This window comes from Nyctereutes procyonoides, unplaced genomic scaffold (assembly GCF_905146905.1).
Source record: "Nyctereutes procyonoides isolate TBG_1078 unplaced genomic scaffold, NYPRO_anot_genome, whole genome shotgun sequence".
In the NCBI taxonomy this organism is placed as follows: Eukaryota; Metazoa; Chordata; class Mammalia; order Carnivora; family Canidae; genus Nyctereutes; species Nyctereutes procyonoides.
Genome location: NW_026575048.1, coordinates 8,220,538 through 8,242,075, shown reverse-complemented (window position 1 = coordinate 8,242,075; position 21,538 = coordinate 8,220,538). Strand labels below are relative to the sequence as shown.

At 51.6% G+C, this 21,538-nt stretch overlaps 1 protein-coding gene across 4 annotated transcripts in view; it reads right to left on the bottom strand.

The window, feature by feature from the left end:
• The window catches only part of LPIN1 (lipin 1), a 132,833-nt gene that overhangs the window by 103,017 nt on the left and 8,278 nt on the right, over positions 1 to 21,538 (bottom strand). The gene's annotated exons all lie outside the window — the stretch shown is intronic.

The following is a 21,538-nucleotide window of genomic DNA, read 5'->3' as shown; positions in this document are numbered from 1 at the left end:
AGTTGCTACTCGTGGGTGATGATCATTCAGTTGAGACCCAGTCTCAGGAATGAGTGAGCATCTTCTGAACGGCTGGCTTGATTTTACCTTATTTATACTGTGACCCACTCGGGTCATTTACGTCTGAGTTGCAGATCCAACCTTTCTGCTCCCCCTCTGCTGGGTGATAGGACTCCAGGAAATGCGTGTTTGTGCTGGTCATGTTTGTGGTTCTATTTTCCATCTCTACTTCTTTTTTTTTTTTTCTCCTTTTATTCCTCATTTAACGTAAATGTATGTAACGGCCGTGGACTGAATGTGCATGTCCTCACCACATTCAGACGTGATGCCCTGATACCCCATCCCACAGCCATTGGGGGTGAGACTTTGGGAGGTGATGAGGTCATGAAAGCCTTCGTGAAGGGAGTTAGTGCCTTCTAAGAAGAGATAAGAGAGATGTCTCTCTGCCGTGTGAGCACACATCAGGAACACGGCTGTCTACAAGCCAAGAAGAGGGCTCCCAACAAAACCCGGCCACACTGGAACCCAGATCCTGAACATCCAGCCTCTAGAGCCTGGAAGCAATGCCTGTTGTTAAGGCACCCAACCTATAGTATTTTTGTTATCGCAGCCTGAGCTGATGGACCAAGATCCTGTTCTGTTTCGAACCATCTCTTGTCCATGGTTATATACAATAAAGGATACACAGACTGACAGATAAATAGGTAGACAAAGAGATATAGAGGAATGGGGAAATGCTTGGGGAATGAACATAGCAAATGTGATTAGATGAACAGACAGAAGATAAGTAGACCCCTTCCTACTGTCTTTTCATTTGATGCTGGATTGTTTCGTTTGCCACTTGACCACATGGATCGGTACGGAGTAAAGAGCACTTGAAATAGAACCACAAAGACTAATCGTGGTCTTGTTGGGGCCTTGCCACTTAGAAGCAGAATTGTATGGGAAGTTTCCTCTTCTAAAGAACCGACATGGGGGCGCCTGGGTGGCTCAGTCTGTTGAGCATCCAACCCTTGGTTTTGGCTCAGGTGGTGATCTCAGATCAGGAGATCGAGCCCTGCATCAGGCTCCGCGCTCAGCTCGGAGTCTGCTTCAGATTCTCTGTCTCCCTCTTCCTCTCCTTCTCCCTCCAGCTCACACGCTCTTTCTCTCTCAAATAAGTAAATAAATAGTGAGCCGACACGGCACCACATCCCTTGGGGATGCTATGAGAGTCTACTGAAAGGCGCACTTGAAGGTGACCAGCCACACTATGTACTGTGAGGCTGAATTTGAATCTCAGTTGCATCTTTATGAAGATCAAGACCCAGGTCGCAATCCCTCTGTGTTCCTCACGGGGCCTGGCTCATGGCTCCACCCCAGCCCACCACTTGCTGGGGCTTCTCCCTGTGGGACCTGGGTCCAAATTCCCCTTCAGCTCTGTGGGCTCCTGAGCTCTTGCTGCATTTTCACCGATGGACACACATTTGGACAGTAGGTTCCCACAGGCATGGAAAGGGAGACAGAAATGCTTCCAGATTAGCAGGCGGAAAGTCCACAACAATAGTCCAGGACATTCCCAGTTTACAAATGGGGCATGCTGAAGGCATGTCAATGGGGCATGTCAACTTATTTTGGAGTAGAGAATAATATTCTCACACTGCAACAGTTCTGTCCAAGCAAGCTTCCTCTCCCAGGAAAGGGAAGACAGAGGAATCCACAGTGCACCTTATAGTGGAGTCTTCAGGGCCCTGAGATCCATGTACAAAGCCTACTTTTATGGGAAAATTCATTCAAGCTCCACCTGAAGTTTCCAGGAGCACACAGGACCTGTCCGGGATGTGATGTAAGGACCATCGTTCCAGGGCTTGGGCAATTCTGGCTTTAGTTCTGTTTCTCCCCTGCAGGGGGACGTCAGGGAGGCTTGGGCCAGATACTTCCCTTTCCTGGGTCTCAATTTTTCCAGCAGTCAAAAGATGGGAGCTGCACTAGGTGAGTCCTACGCAATTTTTTTTATCTCCCAAATCCTGTAAGGCTACACGTGTGTGCGCCCCTACATCATGATTCCAATGACAAGATCCCCTTGCTTTGCTCTGTCAATATGACTCAAAGTGAAAGAAGATAGTAGGGGGATTTGCTCTGGTTGAGGGAGGGGCTGCACAGATGGGGTGAAGTGGATGATGCTACTGGTTGGGGCTGAAATTAGAACAAGTCAGGCCCTAACCTGGACCCTACCCCGAGAGCTCCCCAGAACACCCAGGAATAGTAAAAGCGTTTGTAGTCAAGGGAATTGGATCTAAGTCCTGGAAACAATATTTAATAAGGCCTGATGTGGAGTAGATCACTTCATGTCCTAGAAATTCCTTTGCTTCAATTACAAAGTGAGGGAAATGATACTTCTTCCACCTTCACAGCTAGCAAGGGCTCTCTGACCCACTCTCGGAGCTCATGGGATGACGCTGGGCCCACCAGGATAATCCAGGATAATCCCCCTATTTTAAGGTCAGTGATGGGTAACCTTAATTCCATCTGCAACCTTAATTCTTTTTCTCCATGTAATTAATATATTCACAGGTTCCAAGGATTGGGACATGGATATCTTTGAGGCACTACCACTCTGGCTGGCACAGCCTCTTAATGGGATCGCCCACATCGCCATCTGCTATCCTGCGGTTCAATCTCCGTGCCACAGCCAGGCTCATCTTCTTGACAATCTGAGTGTGTGGCTGAAAACCATTCAAGTAAATATATAATATGTATGCAATGTTTGAAACCCTTCCCTAACGGGGTGAACAAAGTTCCCACCCACCTGTCCAGTCTCGTCTGCCACTTGCTCCCTGTGATCTCTCTGATCCAGTCACGCTGGCCTTTTAATCCCTCGTATTCAACCTATTGCTTCCAGCCACAGGGCCTTTGCACTCTGCCTGAGACACATCTCAGCTGCTTAGCTACTACTCATTGCCAGACCAAACCACGGCCAAGTGTCACCTCCTCAGAGAGGCGGTCCCTGGCCTCCTCAACTTGATCACATCATAACTGCACCCCCTCAGCACCCTCATCACTCCTCCACAGCATTCAACGCAGATTGCATAGTTATGTTTGTCTGCCTAACTGTTCATCTAATGCCAGCATCCTCCATAGGGACAGTGCCCATTGTCCTGGTCATTGTAACCCCAGCAATGGCAGCTATTCAACAAATACTTGCTGAATGGAAGAATAAAAGCAAGATATTCTCCATAGATACACGAGGACCCTGGAGCTCAGGAGGTTGAGGGACTTAGCTGAGATCGCAGAGCTAGCAATCTGGGGTATGTGAGCTGGGATGTGACCCAGGTTTGGCTGACTTCAGAGCCAGGGCATCACTCCACCTGCATTTCAGGCTACTGGTGCGGAAAGGGGCTTTGCACCGTCTGATTTTTGTGCTCCTCCTAGGAAAAAGAGGAAGGCAGCATTGATCTCTGCAGCTCTCTGGTGGCTCCATGTCTTGGACCTTACTCTGACCAACGCGGTGGCCAGTCACCACCAAAGGGAAGCTCTCACCTGGCACGTCCTCCCAGCCACGTGTGCGAGAGCTGAGCTCCCCTAGGCCTCACCATTGACCAGCGGTGGCTGTCCTGTCCCAGGGCCCAGTGCTTACCCAGACATGTGACACGTAAGTGCACCTGTTTCTGCAGGGTGATCAGCCCATGGGGGCCAAGGCAGAGGAAATCGAATGGATTACAGGCCTGCAATGGGGAATCAGGCGTTGGAGGAGGACCCAGGACTGTGGGATCCCAGCTGTGTGACCATCCTTCCATCAGCCTCAGGATCCCCACGTGGTACAATGAAGGGGCTGGAGTGGACAGAGTCCGTCCCCTCCTGCTCTGACATTCTGTGTTCCCTGGGTGCCCACAGTATGGTCTGTGACTCCAGACTTTGAGCCCACCCGGAACAGTGTCCTGAAAAAGGGACCTGATTTAACTTCCCAGATAGAAATCACTCCCCATGAAGAAGTGGCCCCAGCACAGGCTCTTCTCCAGGCCTCGCCTTCTATCACAGCCACTGGAAAGACAAGCAAGAGGTGGCCCTCACCACTGCCCCTGCCTCGGGCCCAGACGCACCCCCCAGGAGTGTGCTCTGAAGGAAGGCTCAGGCTGCACACGGGAGGTGTGGGCTGCGTGCGTGCTTGCTCGCGTGTGCATTCGATCGCAGATGGCCTGAGAGTCTTGCTGCCCCCAATCCCCACACACAGGCGGAGTCTAACAGCCCGGCCCTCCCTTTTGGGCTGGCCTAGGTGTCTTGGGTGCTCAATAAGAGGCAGGATGGGTGAGAGTTTGCAACCCCAGAGGCCGAGTTATAAGAAGCCTTTCTGTGCCCCTGTCGACTTCCTGCAATGCTCTTTCTGGGGGATGCACCTGCCTCATAAAAGGTTAGGTGCCCACCCCCATCCTGAGATGCTGGGGCCCAGAGGCTCTGCACTACTGTTCGGCAGCAGTCCTGCTGGGCCAGGCCTTCCAGCCATGTGAGGGAAGCAGCCACCGTCACCCTTCCCGACCAGGCCACACACCAGCCCTGCTCCACTCAGTAGGAGAGGAGGAGTCAAAGAAACATCCAACGGAGCCCTGCCCTAATCCCGACCCAGGAAATCATGAGATCTAATGAAGGAGCTGCGTTAAGCCATTGGGCCTGGAGGCAGTTTGGTTTGGAGAAATACGCAGCCAGACGGGCACGTGCCTTGTGGGCCAGGGGGCTGGCCTTGCATTTCCTTGCGTGTTCCTGTCCAAAACTGCGTCTGTGTGTCTGTGGTGAGCGAGGGACGGGGCCCGCTTTTGCAAGAGCATCGATGTGTTTGCTTGTGTCTACACGGTTTGTGTTTCTGTGTGTTTGATGTGTGGCTGTGGGTGTGCGTGGGTGTGCGTGTGTCAGTGGCAAAATAATGAAGTGGACTCCTCCGCATGAAATCTCTAATCCCACTGTTGAAGTGCCTCCTTGCTTGTTTATGAAAAGAACCCACACGGACAGTAAACGTATGCACAAGTGTACGCGTCTATACAGGGATAGAAATGATTGGAAAAACAAGAATGGAGCCTTTAATTAGAGGATTCTAATGGGAAATTTAATTTAACTTAATTTAGTTTAATTTAATTTAATTTAAATTAATATAGGCAATCACTGAGCCCCCAATGTTTGCCGGGCACTATGCCAGGGGTTAGGAATCCGGAAAAGAGGAAGACCTAATACAACGTTCTGGGCAGCACCAGGAGCACAGGAAAGACCCTGTGCAGGGTCAGCCCCATGTCAGACCCCGGGGTTCTCAGGGCAATCACACAAGGCTCCTCGAGCCCCGCAAGCCCTGGCCCCCGTGCCTGGAAGATTGGTCACCCTGAGTCCGTGAGTGGGCAGCTCAGGGCCACGCCATCCCCCAAGCAGGGCAGCAGCAGCCCCCAAGGGCTTCTCAGGGGACGGTAGTGAGTGTTGTGCAAAACCAGCTCCATGGTGGGGAGATAGATTTGGGAACATTAGAGAAAACAGAGATACTCTTTTCCTTCATAGCTTCTCAGCACCCTTAGGACATCACCATACATGGCCAATCTCCAAGAGGGAATATAGAATGTAGCATTTCCCCAAACCATATAATCCTGAAACCCCCTTTGCACTGAACAAATAGTGTTTTTTGTAATTCAGGTAACTTATTTTGGAGAAATGATGCTACAGAAATTAATAGGTGTTGTGTCCAACCCTGGGGGTCATTCATCCACCCTTCCCAAATCCACCACCACCACCACCACCCACCCCATCCAGTGGAGGTTATGGTAGTAGCTTCAAGAAACCCAAGTCTGAATGGGGAGACTCTTGGGAGGAGTCGGGGAGGGGGGCATAAAATAAACAGCAAAACAGGAGTGAATGTTTCTGAACTGAGGTGAGAGCTAGGGAAGATGACCCAGCCCCCCTGCTAACCCCCAGCACACTCCTCACACAGTTCTTCCTGCAGAGACCCCTGGGCACATGCTAGGGCTCCCCTCTGAGCTAGGCCAGACCAAGTAAGCCAAGGCCTGTTTTTTCTCAAGCATCCCCATTACTTGGTGTATTAACTATGTCTTTTACTCTCTGTATTTTGATGCTTTAATATTGAGGGCCTTGCTGACCATGGAGAGCCCAGGCTAGAAACTAGTGTCACCCCAGGCCCTCCCCAGGCTAGAAACCAGTGTCACCTCTCTGCATCACAGAACTCTTATGAAAAAGAAATGTCAGCAATATTTATTTATTTTCCTAAGAATACAAAACCCTTGGGGGCGCCTGCGTGCCTCAGTCTGTTAAGTGTCTGACTCTTGGTGTTGCTCAGGTCATGGTCTCAGGGTGGTGGCGGGATTGAGCCCCATGACCTGACCCAGCTCCACACTCAGCAGGGAGTCTGCATGAGATCCTCTCCTGCCCCCTCTCCCTCCACCTGCACCCCCCCACACACACTCACATGTGCAGGGACTCGCACTCTCTCCCTCAAATAAATAAATAAATACATAAATAAATCTTAAAAAGAAAAAAGGAATGAAAACCGATTCCTAGTTCCAGTTGAAATCCAGCTTTCCATGATTGGCTTCTTCGGGTCCCAGAGTCTGATAATATTGATGAGAAGGCCTTTCCTAGGCAAACCGACCAATCCAGAGCCTGTAACTCAATCACCTCCTTGATGGGGTACTCACTGACTCCGAGGCTAGCCACCTGCCCTGATCCCTGCAGGGCCAGGTACCAGAGCACCAGGAGCAGCCCTAAGCCCCAGAGCCTGCGGGAATCATTCACACTCGCCTGTCCATCCCTTCCCCATGGAAACCACTATAAAGGCTCCTGCCCATGTCTCACCCCTTGCTCCTTCTGCTTCTTGACCGAGCTAGCGCTTCCACGCGTGGCCCTGTGTGGGGCGTGTCATCCCTCCTGTGTCTAGGGGTCTGGGAGTCTGCCTTCATGACAGTCATTTCCAGGTCTATGTGGCCTACCATTCCCGAGTAAAACAACTCTTGGGTACCTTTAAAACATTTGTCCTCCTGGTGCCGCAAGACCAGAAGGCGAAACTCAGCAGAAACAGCTCTGATGACATCGGGGCATTGACATGCCCGGTGGGGGGCGGGGGGGGGGAGGTTACGCAAAGTGGTTAAGGAACAGCTTCAGCACAGTCACTGATGTAACCAGACAGACACAGTGGCCCTGGATGTACCAGCGAGCGGCAAGTAGCTTTTTTATCAGGGGATTAGAGTATAGACTCTAGAGTCTGACAGGCTTGAGCTCCAACCCTAGACCCATCACAAACTAAATGTGTGGCCTTGATCTAATCATTTGTTTTATGTAATCATTTAGCTCTTATGTGTGTGCTTCCAACTTTTCAACTGCCAAATGGGGATCAGAATATATTGTAATGATGAGGATGAAATATGGATGAAGTTAAGCCACTTAGCACAGAAACCGTTATGCAGATGCATTCAATTAATGCCCTATTTTATTATCATTATTATTACTGCTGCTGCTACTGCATATAACTAAGTGGTACAACTAAAGGTACGACGTGGTTACTCATCCTTATTGACAGACGGTCCATTGTGTTGCCACCTGGGCCAGGTGTTGTGGACAAACTTGAACGTAGAGAAACCAGTGAGGACGGGATTAGTCAAGTCCAGTCATACGTTAATTAGGCACCTGCTACATGCCATGCCCTGTGCTAAGTACTCAGTTCATCCGTGGAGCAATCACGAAGATGACTACAATCTGATCGTTGAGTTATTCATAGGCGAGCAGGAAAAACAGGTGCAGGAACGAATCTGAATAATCCAACCTAATGTGTGCCGGGGGAGCCCCGAGAGGAAGGTCTCCCAGGGAGGGATGAGGCAGGGGGGGCCGGGAGGATCATCGCAGACGAGCCGGGTGCTGAGGATCAAGCAGGAGTTCGCCCAACGAGGGAGGCTGTGGCAAGCACAAGCAGAGGCGCAAACACCAAGGACACGCACATTACGACCTTGTTGTGAGCCAGCGAGGGGACAAGAGCACAGAGCACGCGAGCGTGGAGAGCGGAGCCAAGGAAGAGCAAGGACTCTGGAATTCAGGAAGAGGAGCCGAGGGCTGACACGGAAGGAATCAGGGTGTCGTTGAGGTGTTTTGGCCTCGAGTGACCGTGTGAGACCCGTGGTGGGGAGGCCGGGAGTGCGCAGAGGCTCTGGGAGGGGGGAGTCTGCCCCTAGGGACAGCCATCTCCGGGGTGCATGCCCACCTGGTGCTGAGAGCTGTGCTGGGGCGAGCACGCCGGTCCCTGGAAGTCTCACCACCTCCCCGCGAGCTTCACCAGCATCAACCAAGAAATGAAGAAGCCGAGGCCCCAACCAGCTTCATAAGACCTGCCCGAGGTCACACACGGCAGAAGTGGCCAAGGTGTGAATGAACCCAAGTCTGCCCAACCCCAGAGCCTCTGCTGTTCCCGCTCTACCGGGTGCCTCCAGAGGGGCAGGGGGCCCCATAAGGAGGGCACAAAGGGATGGCAGTGGGCCAGGCCAGAGACAGCACACGATGGGACAGAGGTCAGCAGGAGAGCCTGGGAAGGCCACGCAAGCAGGGAGGGGCCCCCGGGGGCACTGCGCCACCTGCCCCCATTGGAGGTTGGTCCGGCCTCAAGGGGCCTCCAAATGCAGTGCTGTGTTTCTGCCCTTGGGCAGATGCTGGGGACCACACATGGGGGAGAACACACTGAGCCACGGATGACTGTGAACTCTGGACACCAAGCCCCCAGGCCCCAAGTCAGACCTGACACATGGGGACTATTAGCAGCTACACTTAGAGGGACTTCAGTCTAGGCCTCAGGGTGACGGCCGGGAGGCCACACGTGCAGCTTCCTCGGGGAGGAGGAAGAGGGCCTCGGGCACGTGGCTGACGCTCCAAAAGTGGCAGCTCACATGCGGCACTTAGAGTCTGAAGTTTCATGACAAAGCTCTGTTCCCAAAGTGTGCAAAGCCTTGACCGTGTCCAGAAAGAAAGAAGGATCCTAATAGACAAAGTGCCTCTGAGAAGAGCCGGGGCCTTGGCGCCGCAGAGCACCGAGCGGCTCCCAGCAGCAGGAGGAGGGGATCCTTGCACGACGAGCGGAGCTCTGAGCCCCCGCAGCGGCCCCGGACGGGGTGGGTTTTCCTGCAGAGGCAGCCACGGCGACACCAGGAAATCGCTGCCGCCCGAGGCCTCCGGTCCACGCGACAGTGTCCTCGCGTTTCTGAGAAGAGGTGGGTGCCCGGGAGCCAGTCACAGTGGCCCTGCTCTGGGAGGGGCTTTTAAATAAAGAAGTGAGGAGCCCCTGATGTCGAGGACGTCCAGTCCCTTCTACGAAAGCATCTGGTCTCCCGAGAGCAGCGGAGGGGCCGGGCCCCCGGCCAGCTGGACAGTGGCAGCAAACAAGAGGCAGCGGCATGAGAGGACGCAGCGTGCCCCCACCCCTCCAGCTGACCCGGCCGCAGCCAGCCACGTCCCTAGGGGCCAGGGCCACGGGGGGGGGGGGCCACGAGAGGGACAAGTTGTCCGTTGTTTGGAAGAAAATGACCCCGTGGTCCGTGCTGAGCACGGTGACCCCTGTGACTGCCGCTGGCCTGCCCGTGGCCGGCAGGGACAGCAGGGAAGCCCGGAGCCCCTGGGGATCCAGCCACGGCCCAGGTCAGCGTGGGGCCCGCTCCTGGCCTGGTGAGCGGCCGAGTCACCAGAGGCCGTCGCCGCCCGGCCAGCCAGTGCCCACAGCCAGCGAGGCTGACCTAATTAGGTGGGAGGCAGGTTCTCAGCCACGGAGGCGGCCAACCAAACCCCTCTCTCCTCACCCCACCCCTGAGCGGTGGCCTTTCCTTGTCCCCAGGCCTCAGCAGGCCAGGGAGGAGGCGGCGGGTGGCCGAGGTCCAGGGAACCCGGCTTGCCAGCCCCAGGAAGGCAGGGTGAGCTCCTGGGCCGCGAGACACAGGCCCGGCCAGGCTGCGGGCCGTCCCAGCCAGGGCGGTCGGGGGGTGCTCCTGCCCGCCCCCCGCCTCAGGCACCGGCCTGCAGGGGCTGCTGCTGCCCCTGCCTGCCGGGCACACATGGCTCAGGGCTGCTGCAAACCCATGAGCTGGGCGAGCCTTCTGGAAGAGGCAGGAGGCTGGCCTCTGGTTTCAGCGCTGCCTATTTGAATGACAGCCCTGCTTCCAAACACAGAGGGAACAAGCCGGAGCGTCACAGAAACGGGCACCATCGTTCTCGGGACCCTGGGGCCTCTGCAGCTGTTCCCACAGAGACACAGCTCCATCCTGGGTGGAGCAAACCCCTTCTCCGGGCCGGAGGCTGGGCATGCTGACCTGGAGAACCCCGGGAAAGTGTGCACGGCGCGGAGGGGCACAGGGAGGGCGGCATGGGGGGCACATCTGAGCTCAGCTGGGAAGGCGAATCAGGGACCTGGAGGCCACCCCGGGAATGCAGCCACAGGGCTGGAGGGGGCCACCAGAGCAGCTCCTCTGGAGGCCCGTGACCCAATGCAGGGCCACTCTGGGCTAAGGGTGTTGTGGATAAAGCTGGAAGTCGGGCTTGGCTCTCCTTCTCCCTCCTTTGGCCCCAAGGCCTCTATGCAGCCTGCCTTCCCAGCTTGGGGCACACAGCGCAGCAGCTGGCCTCTCGGTGCATCACCCATTTCCCAGCTCTACCGGACCAATCCAATCATCAACAAAATGCTCCAGCTTTGTTTTGTTTGTTGGTTGCATAGGCAAGGCCTTCTCGGGACCTGATCCCCCGCCAGCTCCTGCCCATCTGTTTGCCTTTCCAGCCATCTCCTCTAAAGAGTCATCGCTCCAAAAAAAAAAAAAAAAAAGAGTCATCGCTCCATTTCATTTCTTCAATTCCACTCTTCTTGTTCTTGCTCTTGAACCCACTCAGTCAGGTGGCCACTGCACTGGAACTGTCCCCAACAATGTCACCGACAGTGTCCATGTTGCCCGATCCAGTACGAAATCCTCAGCCCCCAATCTTGCTTTTGACCTATCAACAACACTGACACAATCTCCCAGTCGTTCTTTCTTGATGTACTTTCTAGCCCTGGCTTCCAGGACACCAGACTCTCTTGGTTTCTATTCTTCTCCACCTTAGGTGAGTCCTTGGTGATCTATCCAGTCTCGTGGCTTTAAGTACCCTCCATCGGCTCATGAGTCCCAAACATATACTCCCCTGTGTATGATTTCTCTCCCAACTCCAGAGTCACATACCCCACGGCCTACCTGACATCTCCATCTATGATATCTGGCAGGTGTCTCAAACTTAGCAGGTCCGAACCTCAGCTAACCGACGCCCTGCAGGGTCCTATCTCTTCTTCCTCAGTCAGTGGTAACTATACCCTTCCAGGCACACACACCAGAAACCCCAGAGCAAACTTTTTCCTTCTCTCACACCAACGTCTAATTCCTCAGGAAATCCTGATGGCTTTGTCTTCAAGACATGTTCAGAATCTGGCCACTTATCACCACCTCCCCGGCTCTCACCTTAGTCTGACCCCCTTCTCTGTCGTCTGGTTGACTGCAATGACCTCCCGCCTGGACTCCCTGCTTCTTGTCTGACAAGGTACTCTTCACACTGCAAAGAGGTCAGAAAACATCACTGCTTGGCCCACACCTTGCAAGGGCTCAAGGTATAAGCCAAAGTCCTCACCGTGGCCTGCAAAGTCCTACATGTTCCCCACAGTCCCTCAGCTTCAACCCCTGCTACCCTCCCCTGACACTCATTCCAGCCAATATGCATCCCAAGTCTCTAGCCAGTAGCTGCTGTATCATAGGCTCTCAATAAATATTGAGCAACTGCATGGAATGAACTACAGCCTCATAATTGCCTTTCACCTTGGTTTTAGGATCCTTAATTTATGGGCAGGAACACCAAACAATGAAACTACATGGTGTCACAGATGATGATGAGCTGTCACGGAAATTCACAGAGGTGGGGAAATGATTGGAAACTGATACATAGCACTTTTCAACTATAATAATCTGTTGTTGTTTTTTTTTATCAGTGAATAAGGTAGTAGGGATGCAGGTCTTCATTATAGTAATCTCCATAACTTTTGTATATATAAAATATTTCATATTTTTAAAAAATTCCATAGAGGACAGCCCGGGTGGCTTAGTGGTTTGGCGCCGCCTTCAGCCTGGGGCCTGATCCTGGAGACCAGGGATCGAGTCCCATATCGGGCTCCCTGCGTGGAGCCTGCTTCTCCCTCTGCCTTGTGTCTCTGCCTCCCTCTCTCTCTCTTATGAGTGAATAAATAAAATCTTTAAAAAAATCAATAGATATTTAAAAAGTTAGCCATTCCTATTATGTGTCCATCCCATGTTAGGTGTTGGGCTGGGAAGCAGATGGGGAGCACAAAGTCTTGATTCTATGCTCCGCGAACCTGATACGTACAGTGTGAGAACACCATGAGCTCCAGGACAAGGCACAACAGGGTTGGAACATGGGAAAAGGCCAGTCCAGGATTCATGGCAGGCAAGTGATACAGATACAGACACTCAGTGGTCTGGAAGTTCAAAGGGCTGTGGTCAGAGAGGCTGGAGGACCCGCACAAAGGTCAGCTCCAAGGGGACAATGACCTCATGGAGAGTGGGAGCTGTCGTGGGGTGCTGTCTCTGAACCCTCACGTGAACCCCTCGCGTAGGCTCATGCAAGGATAACAGAACATCTGATTTTGAAGCATCGCTTAACCATCATTTCTTCACCCACTCATTGAGTGACTCAATCAAGACAAAGTCTTTTCTGTTTCAAGGAGTCTATAATTCTCTGTCCCAAAATGGTGAGTTCACCCAATGCTAGGCATTGGGCACATAGAAATATAAAAACCATATGGTCCTTGTCTCAAATATTCCACAGTCTGATATGGGATTCGGACATGAGTCCCTCCAACAACCTTGAGAAGAAGGTATGGCAAAGAGGAGGGAACAGGCTCAGAGAGGTGCCAGGGAAAACATAACCTGTGCCTTGAGGAGAGCCCATTCCAGGGAAGGCGACAACATGAACCAGAAGCATGGTTCTCACAACCTGTCACATTCCGAATGGCCTCGGAGTCAGCTGGGGGCTCCTGGTAAGAAGGCAGATTCTGAGAATGACTGGCTATCAGTCAGTTGAGCGTCCAACTCTTGGTTTTGGCTCAGGTCATAATCCCAAGGTCATGGAACTGAGCCCCCATGTCGGGCTCCAGGCTCAGCATGGGGTCTGCTTGAAATTCTCTCTCCTTTTCCACCTGCCCCTCCCCCTGCTCATGCTCGTTCGCTCTCTCTCAAATAAATAAATAAATAAAATCTTAAAAAAAAAAGAATACAGATTCTGAGTTCATAGTCTTGGGTGGGGTCTGAGAGTTTGCATTTCTTTTTTTTTTTAATTTTTATTTATTTATGATAGTGACAGAGAGAGAGAGAGAGGCAGAGACACAGGCAGAGGGAGAAGCAGGCTCCATGCACCGGGAGCCCGACGTGGGATTCGATCCCGGGTCTCCAGGATCGCGCCCTGAGCCAAAGGCAGGCGCCAAACCGCTGCGCCACCCAGGGATCCCGAGTTTGCATTTCTGATTAGCTCCCAGGTGATGCCGATGGGGACACTGGTCTGAGGACCACACTTTGAATAGCACAGGACTATAGAGTCATACAGCTCAGACCGCTGACCAGATCATTCAGCAGAGAGCCTGGATCACATTTAGACTATTCTAGAATCTCTAGATCAGTGTTTCCCAAACCTGACTGCACATCAGAGTCAGATGGGCAACGTGTTAACCATGACCAAGGCTCAGTGCCAGACACTGTATTTCATAGGGATGGGAGCTGGAATTTTGTAGTCTTGTTTATTTGTTTTCCGACAAATTGCTCAGGGATTCTGGTGCAAAGCCCGTTTGGGGGATGAGTGCCCACCTGGCCTTCCCGAGACCCCAAGAACCGGCTCTCTGCAGTCTCTATTTCTCTGACTCTCTAGCTCCACCTACTGTACCCATCTTGACTTTACCCACAACTGGACACAGGTCCTGAGGAAGCCTCTGGGGGTTTGATTTGAAGTGTTTAAGGAAGGCTGGCCCCTGACCCAAAATAAGACTTCTCAAAATAAAATAAAATTTTTTTAAAAAAAATAAAAAATAAATGAGACTTCTCTCCCACGTCAGCAGGGCTCAATGCCTCCAATTTCTCAGGCTGCAATATAATCCCAAGATCTCAAGGGTGGGGCCAGAATCCTATTTGTCTCTGTATCCCGGGGGTTCACAAAGGGTAGGAAGTAGAGACCACATGAGCGGTGGTGGAATTTTAATGAAGACTTTGACTTCAGCATTGCCCTTTCCCCTGACTATTTTTATCAAAGAAAAACATCTGGAGGAGAGGGACTTAAATGAGTTGTCCTATGGTTTTCCTCTGGGACACAAGTGGGTAACACCTGAGGAAGGAGGAAGGAGTGTCTCCAGGGGAAGGAGAGGGGGGATGCAGGAGAAGGGAAGTCACAGGGAAGCCCCTGCAGAGCGCTGGCTGTGCTCCAGGAGCTCCCCGCCAAGCACTAAGCCTGCTTGCTTACAGAAGCGACCGGGGAGCTCACTAACATTCCCGGCTCCCAGGCTCCACTTGACTCTGGTGAGTCAGAATCTCGGGAGGCAGATCTCAGGGACGCTTCAAAGCTCCCTGGGGAACAGGGAGTTTGGGAAGCTCTGCATTGCCCTCCCGGCAGGCCATTCAGGTACAGAGGGACTTGCGAGAAATGCAGCCGGTAGGCGCCAGGGCAAAAGCATGGAGAAGGAACTGGAACCCAACTTTCCACTGGCATTTTCATTCAAACTCCCAGGGGAAGGAATAGCTGGTGACTTTTTGCCTTGAATATGCCAGCGTGTCCTTGGGATACATAGTGAGGCAACGTTCCATTTAGGGCATGCTCACCACGTAGACTTCACCCTGTGTGCTCCAAGTGAGTTCCCCTTAGTGTTGGGAGGCCAAGGACATGGACAACCTGTAAGACAGTGGCAGCCACCAGAATTCTCAGAGAACAATACCAGTAAAGAAAATACACTTTATTTTCCATAAGATAGTTAGGGTGGCACATCAGGGGAATGTCGCACACACGCGAGCACACACACGTAATGGTTTCAACAAGGCATTCGATAAAATCCTTCATGACACCCTAAAAGGTAGGTGGGATAACTTGGGTTGGGTAACACTGATATGTAAAGCTACTTACGCTAACAGTCCTAAGGAATGTGAAAATGGGCTTGGATAGAGACCTCGAATGTCATGCTACTGGCTCTATCCTTGCTCTTTCCTTCTTAAACATTTGATCAATGTTGGGTTGCAACAGAAAGCACATCTGTGATTTAGAGTCAAGAGAGTGCAGTGAATTTGTACTCTGAATGACCCCTCTGACCCAAACGCAAGTATATAAAAGGATAAAGCTAAAATCACATAGCAGAGGCTCAAAAGCAAGGGAGGTATTTTCATGAATCACAGACACGATTCAAAATGTAAAGCTGCGGGTCTGCGAGGTGCTGGTCCTGAAGCAGAGGGTGTGGCCTGCACCTGCAGAGGGTCATGTGAGATGGGGCACAGGAGCCAGGCTCCACACTGAAGCCTGTCCTGGGACTCGGTTCCTGTTGCTGGTAAAAGATTTGAACGTTTCTGAAGCCCTACTGCTTAGGGCCGAGGCTATAAGGGTGGTGGGAGGACGGAGACACAACTTTTTAAACAGGAATCAAACCGAGCGGCCATCTGGTTCAGAGTCAGTCTAAAATGTCCCCAGTATCACCACTAGAAAGGAGCTCTGCAGTGCGGTGCAGTTATGAGGCCTGGCTCTGGACTGTGTCCCTGGGGTCTGGGAGAAAACTAGTCTAGGGTGTGTCCAGGGTGCCAGACTGAGGCTGTGTGTGTCTTTCAAATCACCCAGCCCTGAGGCTGGAGACCAGACCAGGGAGTGGGGCAGGGGTTAGAGGAAAGAAAACAACAGCAAACTTAAAAATGTAGTTGTTCAAATTGAGCCCCAAACATACAAAAACAAACCAAAAACCATCCAGAGTATGGATTCCCACCAAATTCATTTCATTGAACAGCCTCACAATGACTTTAAATAAGCATAAGGCTTAAAGATACAGGTTGAGGAATAACTTGCATGAAAAGGAGAAATTATGAAATATGAAGATATGAAAATTAAACCAAAGCCAGTAGCTAGGACCAGTTAGAAGTCTTGGAAATAAAAAATATGGTCCATGAAATTAAGATTAAAAGGGACGGCTGGGGCAACTGGGTGGCTCAGTGGTTGAGCATCTGGCTTCAGCTCAGGTCGTGATTCTGGGGTCCTGGGATGGAGTCCCACATCGGGCTTCCTGCTCAACAGGGAGTCTGCTTCTCCCTCTGCCCTCTACCCATCACTCAGTCTCTCTCTCTCTCTAATGAATAAATAAAATCTCAAAAGACATAGTAGGGTCTTGAATATTGTCTGCATATCTTAGACATACATATATATACATATAAACATATATTTCTGTTCATTATATAATGTATAAATTATAAATAAGTATATATCGCATGTGTTTATATATTGTATTTACATATAATATTCTACTATATGTCTATGTATTTCTATTTATTAGATATATTTATTTTATTAGTATATATTTTATATATTAGAGAGAGAGCTGATTCTGGGGAGCAACAGAGGGTCCAGCTAAGATCACAGGTTGACAATGCTCAACCTCCCACTTCCATTTACTCAGCCTCTTCTTGCACCCAAAACCTGTTAGATGCAAGGAGACCAGAGTTCTCCCGGGCACAGTTTCTGTTCCTAAGCAGTTCATGCTCCAGGAGAGAAAAACAACACTGTGAACCAATTAATACAATGAGGTCAGAAAGCACTGAGGCTGGCGGACTCAAACGACGACAGGCACGAGAGGCAGGTGGAATTCATTAGATCTCCAAAGGCAGAAGAGGAAATTGGGCTTTGGAGGAGAAGTAAAAGCTCTCTGGACTAAGAGCTGGGGAGGGAAGATCATGAACCTGGGGCAAAGGTGTGACGGGGCCTTCTGCTGAAAGCTAGAGAGCCCTGTGTGACGGGAATTGCATCTCGGCCGCCCAGTGCACTTACCAGCAGAACTTCTAAGAAAAACAGAGATTCCTAGACCCAACCCCATAGGTTAAGATTTTGTATGATTTGGGAACTCCGTGACTCTGATGTCTGGGATTGAGACCAACTATGAGACTCCTGTGAGGGCAGCTTTGCATGTGAAGCTACATCAGATGACCAGCCAGCAAGGCCTCTTCCAATCCAACAGTCAAGGCTCTTCCTTCATCAAAACGTTTCCAAGCGTGGGCCCATGGGGAACAGGGTCTCTCCTGCCACTCCCCACCCCATCCACCATCACGTCTCAGAGGCATCGGGCACTAGGATTCATTGGAAAGTGACCAGCCTTGGAGGGGGATGGTCCCTGTTGGAGAATCAGCCTCCAGGCCATCATCAGGGAAGACAGGCTGGGGGAGCTGGCTCCCGCGATGGTCGGAGTTCGTTCCTACAAATGCTCTCCTGGGAAAACCAAGAAGACAGCCTTCCTGGTGGAGAGACCAGGGTTTTTTTGTCTTTTTTAGCAGGAGGCACCTGCTGGAATTTGTTTCACTGCTGGCTGCAATCTCTCTAAGCTCCTCTAAGCTCCCCTGTGTGTAAACTGAGGCTAATAATCCAATGACGTGGTTCTTAGGAGGACTGATAAGACAAAAGGGAAAATGAGTCACAGGCACCCAACACATAAAAAGCACCCAGTTAACAACAATAATATTCCTGGACACTTGATCACTATGAAAACACTTTATCCGTAAACTGAGAATAACTCATGTTTGCAAAATGCTATTATACTAGGCAGCTGCTCAGTGTTCAACATGCAAGACTTACTGTTCTCTCTCTTTCCATCTGGTGACCTCTAACCCATTGGGCATTTCTACTTGGATAAAAACCAGAAACCTGATCCCATCTTGCTTCACCATTATTTGTGAAGTGTCTATCAAACGGCTATTAATAAACTCAATTTCTGCTTAGGTCAAATCAGGGCAAGACACCAACTTGCCAAGTCCCCTTTGCCTTTACTTTGAAAGACTTTGAAATTCAAATAACCATGTCCTCAGGTAAAGGGAATTCACTGAAGAATTTCATAGGGTAGGGATGCCTGTTCGGCTCAGTGGCTGAGCATCTGCCTTTGGCTCAGGGTGTGATCCCGGGGTCCTGGGATCGAGTCCCATTGGGCTCCCCACAGGCAGCCTGCTTCTCCCTCTGCCTGTGTCTCTGCCTCTTTCTCTGTGTCACTCATGAATAAATAAATAAAATCTTCAAAAAAAATGTAATAGGGTAACGGAGGGAAAACTGAACAGTAAGTCATCAGACAGGGAGAAAACCCATGAGAGACTCTTGGCTATAGGAAATAAACCGAGGGTTGCTGGAGGGGAAGTGGGTGGGGGATGGGGCAATTGGGTGATGAGCTTTAAGAAGGGCACCTGATGTGATGAGCACTGACTGGGTATTATATGTAACTGATAAATTATTGAACACTACATCTGAAACTAATTACATACTATATGTTGGCTAATTGAATTTAAATAAAAACATAAAATATAAGGGTAAAAATTTTTTTAAAGAATTTCAACACAACTTTCCTATTGTTGGCAGCAAATGTTTTATGTATTAACTCATTTCTCACCTGCCCCCTACTTACACAGGGCAGGGGGACGTGATCCTTGCCCAAGTGCCCCGTCCCGGGTCCCCGGTGTGACAGCGCCCTCTAGGGGGCCTTTTTGGGCCACCAGCTGACAGCAGTGTAATGCTCCCCACAAAGAGCTGCTCTTTTAGGGGGTAAATGAGGAAGAAGTAGGCCTCAAGGATATGACAGGGCATGGAAACAGGGTCCTTCCAGCCACGGCCACATGGCAAGGCTCAGTCCATCTATCTGAAGGATTCCATCTCTATTCTGAAAGAATTCCAGCCTGTGATGGGGTGCCTGGGTGGCTTTGTCAGCAACTGACTCTGGATCTCAGCTCAGATCTCGATCTCATGGTCGTCTTGAGTTCAAGCCCCACGTTGGGCTCCACACTAGAGATGTGGAACCTACTTAAAAAAAAATCCAGCCTGTGATTCCAGAGTGGTCAAGTGGGCCTCCAGGGTTTCCAAACTGCACTGCGTGGAGCCCCAGGGTGGTCGTGGAGGGAGGGAGGGTGGGGCTGAGCAGGAGGCAGTTGGCCTGGGGAGAGGCCAGGGAGCTTGCCATAGGAGGGCCCCCAGCTCATGATCTTTGCAGCCTGACCAGGTGCCCCAGGTTTATTCCAAGTACAGGGAGGGGTCTGCAGATATTCTCATGGCTCACAAGCCTTCTAGGCGGGGGAGTGCAGGTGCTAGAAATCACGGTCAGGCCGCTTCCCAGGCCACAGGTGGCACACAGAGCCCCTCTGTGGGATGAATGAGGACCCCTCGGGATGAACAGATTTCACAAAGACGTCCTTCCTCCCGACGGTGCCAGCCAGCCTCGGTCCCAGAGCCCCGTGGGCTTGGGGAGCCCTGTATAGGTTGGCTCTCAGCCTGCACTTGCCCCTCAGCCAGGACTTGGGCAGACCAGAGACAGCAGAATGCTGTGCAGCAGCCCTGCCTCGCCCATCATTCCCTGATGAGTGCAACCTCTCCCTCGAACGGCAGTCAGCGAGGCTGCCTTCCTTAGAGCGGGCACCCCGTGCTGCGACTGCACGTGCAGAGGCGTGAGTAAGCTGCAGACAGCTCTGGGGGCGTGGGGGCATCCTTGCTCCAAAGGGAGAGCAGCCCTGCCCAGGGCCACACGGTGAGCCTAGAACCCAGGCTCAGTGCTTCTCTCCTACTGAATACAATTCTCCTCTGACTTCATCCTAGTAACAATAAACTCTTCAGAAGTTCACAGGTGAGCCCCTCCTGTCCCACCTGGCTGGGCCTGCTATAGGAGATGTCACATCCTTCTGTCCCTCCTGAGCCCCAGCCACAGACTCCTGACCAGGGACATCACAGCAGTCATGTCCCCATCATATCCAATAACATCCTGCTTCTGTGTCAGTCCTGCCTTTAAAAAAAAAAAAAAAGTAATTTTATTCCAAACTTTTGGTTCTTAACTGCTTAGATTTTTTTTAATCAAATCCAAGAAGGATCTCAAGCAGCTTAGAAAGAAAAAAAAATATATCAAGTAATAGAGCTGTTTGAAAACAGACCAAAAGCAGTGAAATGGAGCAGGATTTAGAATAAGGGGAGAGAACAGAGAGAATTATTCCTGAAATCTAGACTCGAGATAATCCTGCATTTGAGCACTAACCAGAACTCTGCCCCCCTGGCAGCCAGGGAAAAGGGGGAAAGATGAGTTATAGGCCTCTGTGTGACAGGGGCCATATTAGTTCATCACCATAGATACATCTTCCCACCACACCCCCCGGAGGAATGTATTTATGGGGCCCCATACAGGGCAGCCGATAACAGGAGGACGGCATCTGACCCCACGGGAGCCTCAGGCACGGGCATCGTCTGGTTCACCCACCTGGGATGGGTACACTCTTTCGGGTGGGCGTGTGCTCTGCTCACAGCACCTGGGCCGTGACGGTTCACCCCAGTCATGTGCCTTTAAGTCAGACCAGCTCACCCATAAAACACACCACACAACCCTTGTCCAGCGGCCAACAGCCACCAGCCTCAGGCATTCGGGAGAAACTCATCTGGGCCAGACACTCTGGCACCAGCCTGCCTCTTTCCCAAAGTCTGTCTGTCGTCCCATTCTGGTCTTCATCTCCCACTTGGGCCTAACCAGAGAGCCACCTCCGGGCTGCTCCGGAGGCCCACCCGAGCTGCGGCTCCTCCCTCTGCAAGGGCAGCCCACCCACAATGGGCAGCAGCCCGGTGGCTGCGGACGATCACGCGGTAAGAGCTCAAGGGGGATCCGGGGGCCGTCGCGGCACTTCACTGAACACCAGACCAGGCAAAAGCTCACCATCGAATGATAAAGACTCGGGCGTGCTCACCTTGTCCTTTCGTTCATTCACTTTCCTTCCACAGATGCCAAGCACCTGCTGTGTGCCAGGGGCCGGGGCAGGGGACACGGGGGGCCAGCCTTGGCATAACTACAGTGAAAGTGAGCGCCTGCCAAGTTCCAAGGGGAAGCTGATGGTTGAGAATGGAAGCATCACTCCCAGCTGGGGTTTCAAGGCAAGGCTGCATTTGGACAAGACTTTGACGGGTCAGCAGACCACGGGCGGTGGCGGTCCCTCCCCCAGGTTCTCTTTCAGTTGAGCGTAAACGATAAACGAAGAAATGAGGTTGGATAAACAGAGGTCTTGGGAGAAAGCTGAAGGAACGACAGGAGTAAGAGAAGGGAAAGAGAGAGAAACATCTGGAAAGAGCAACAAGACCAAGCACTTTTCAAGTGCAAAGAGAAGATCCAAGTGGTATCTGAATGTATGTACTTTTCCTACATGAAAGGTCAGGAAACTAGGATTTTAGTCTTAGAAAACATGCCAAGGGCCCATGGGGGGCTCAGTCTCCCCATCTGTAAAACGAGGGGGCTGCGCGGGTGTGG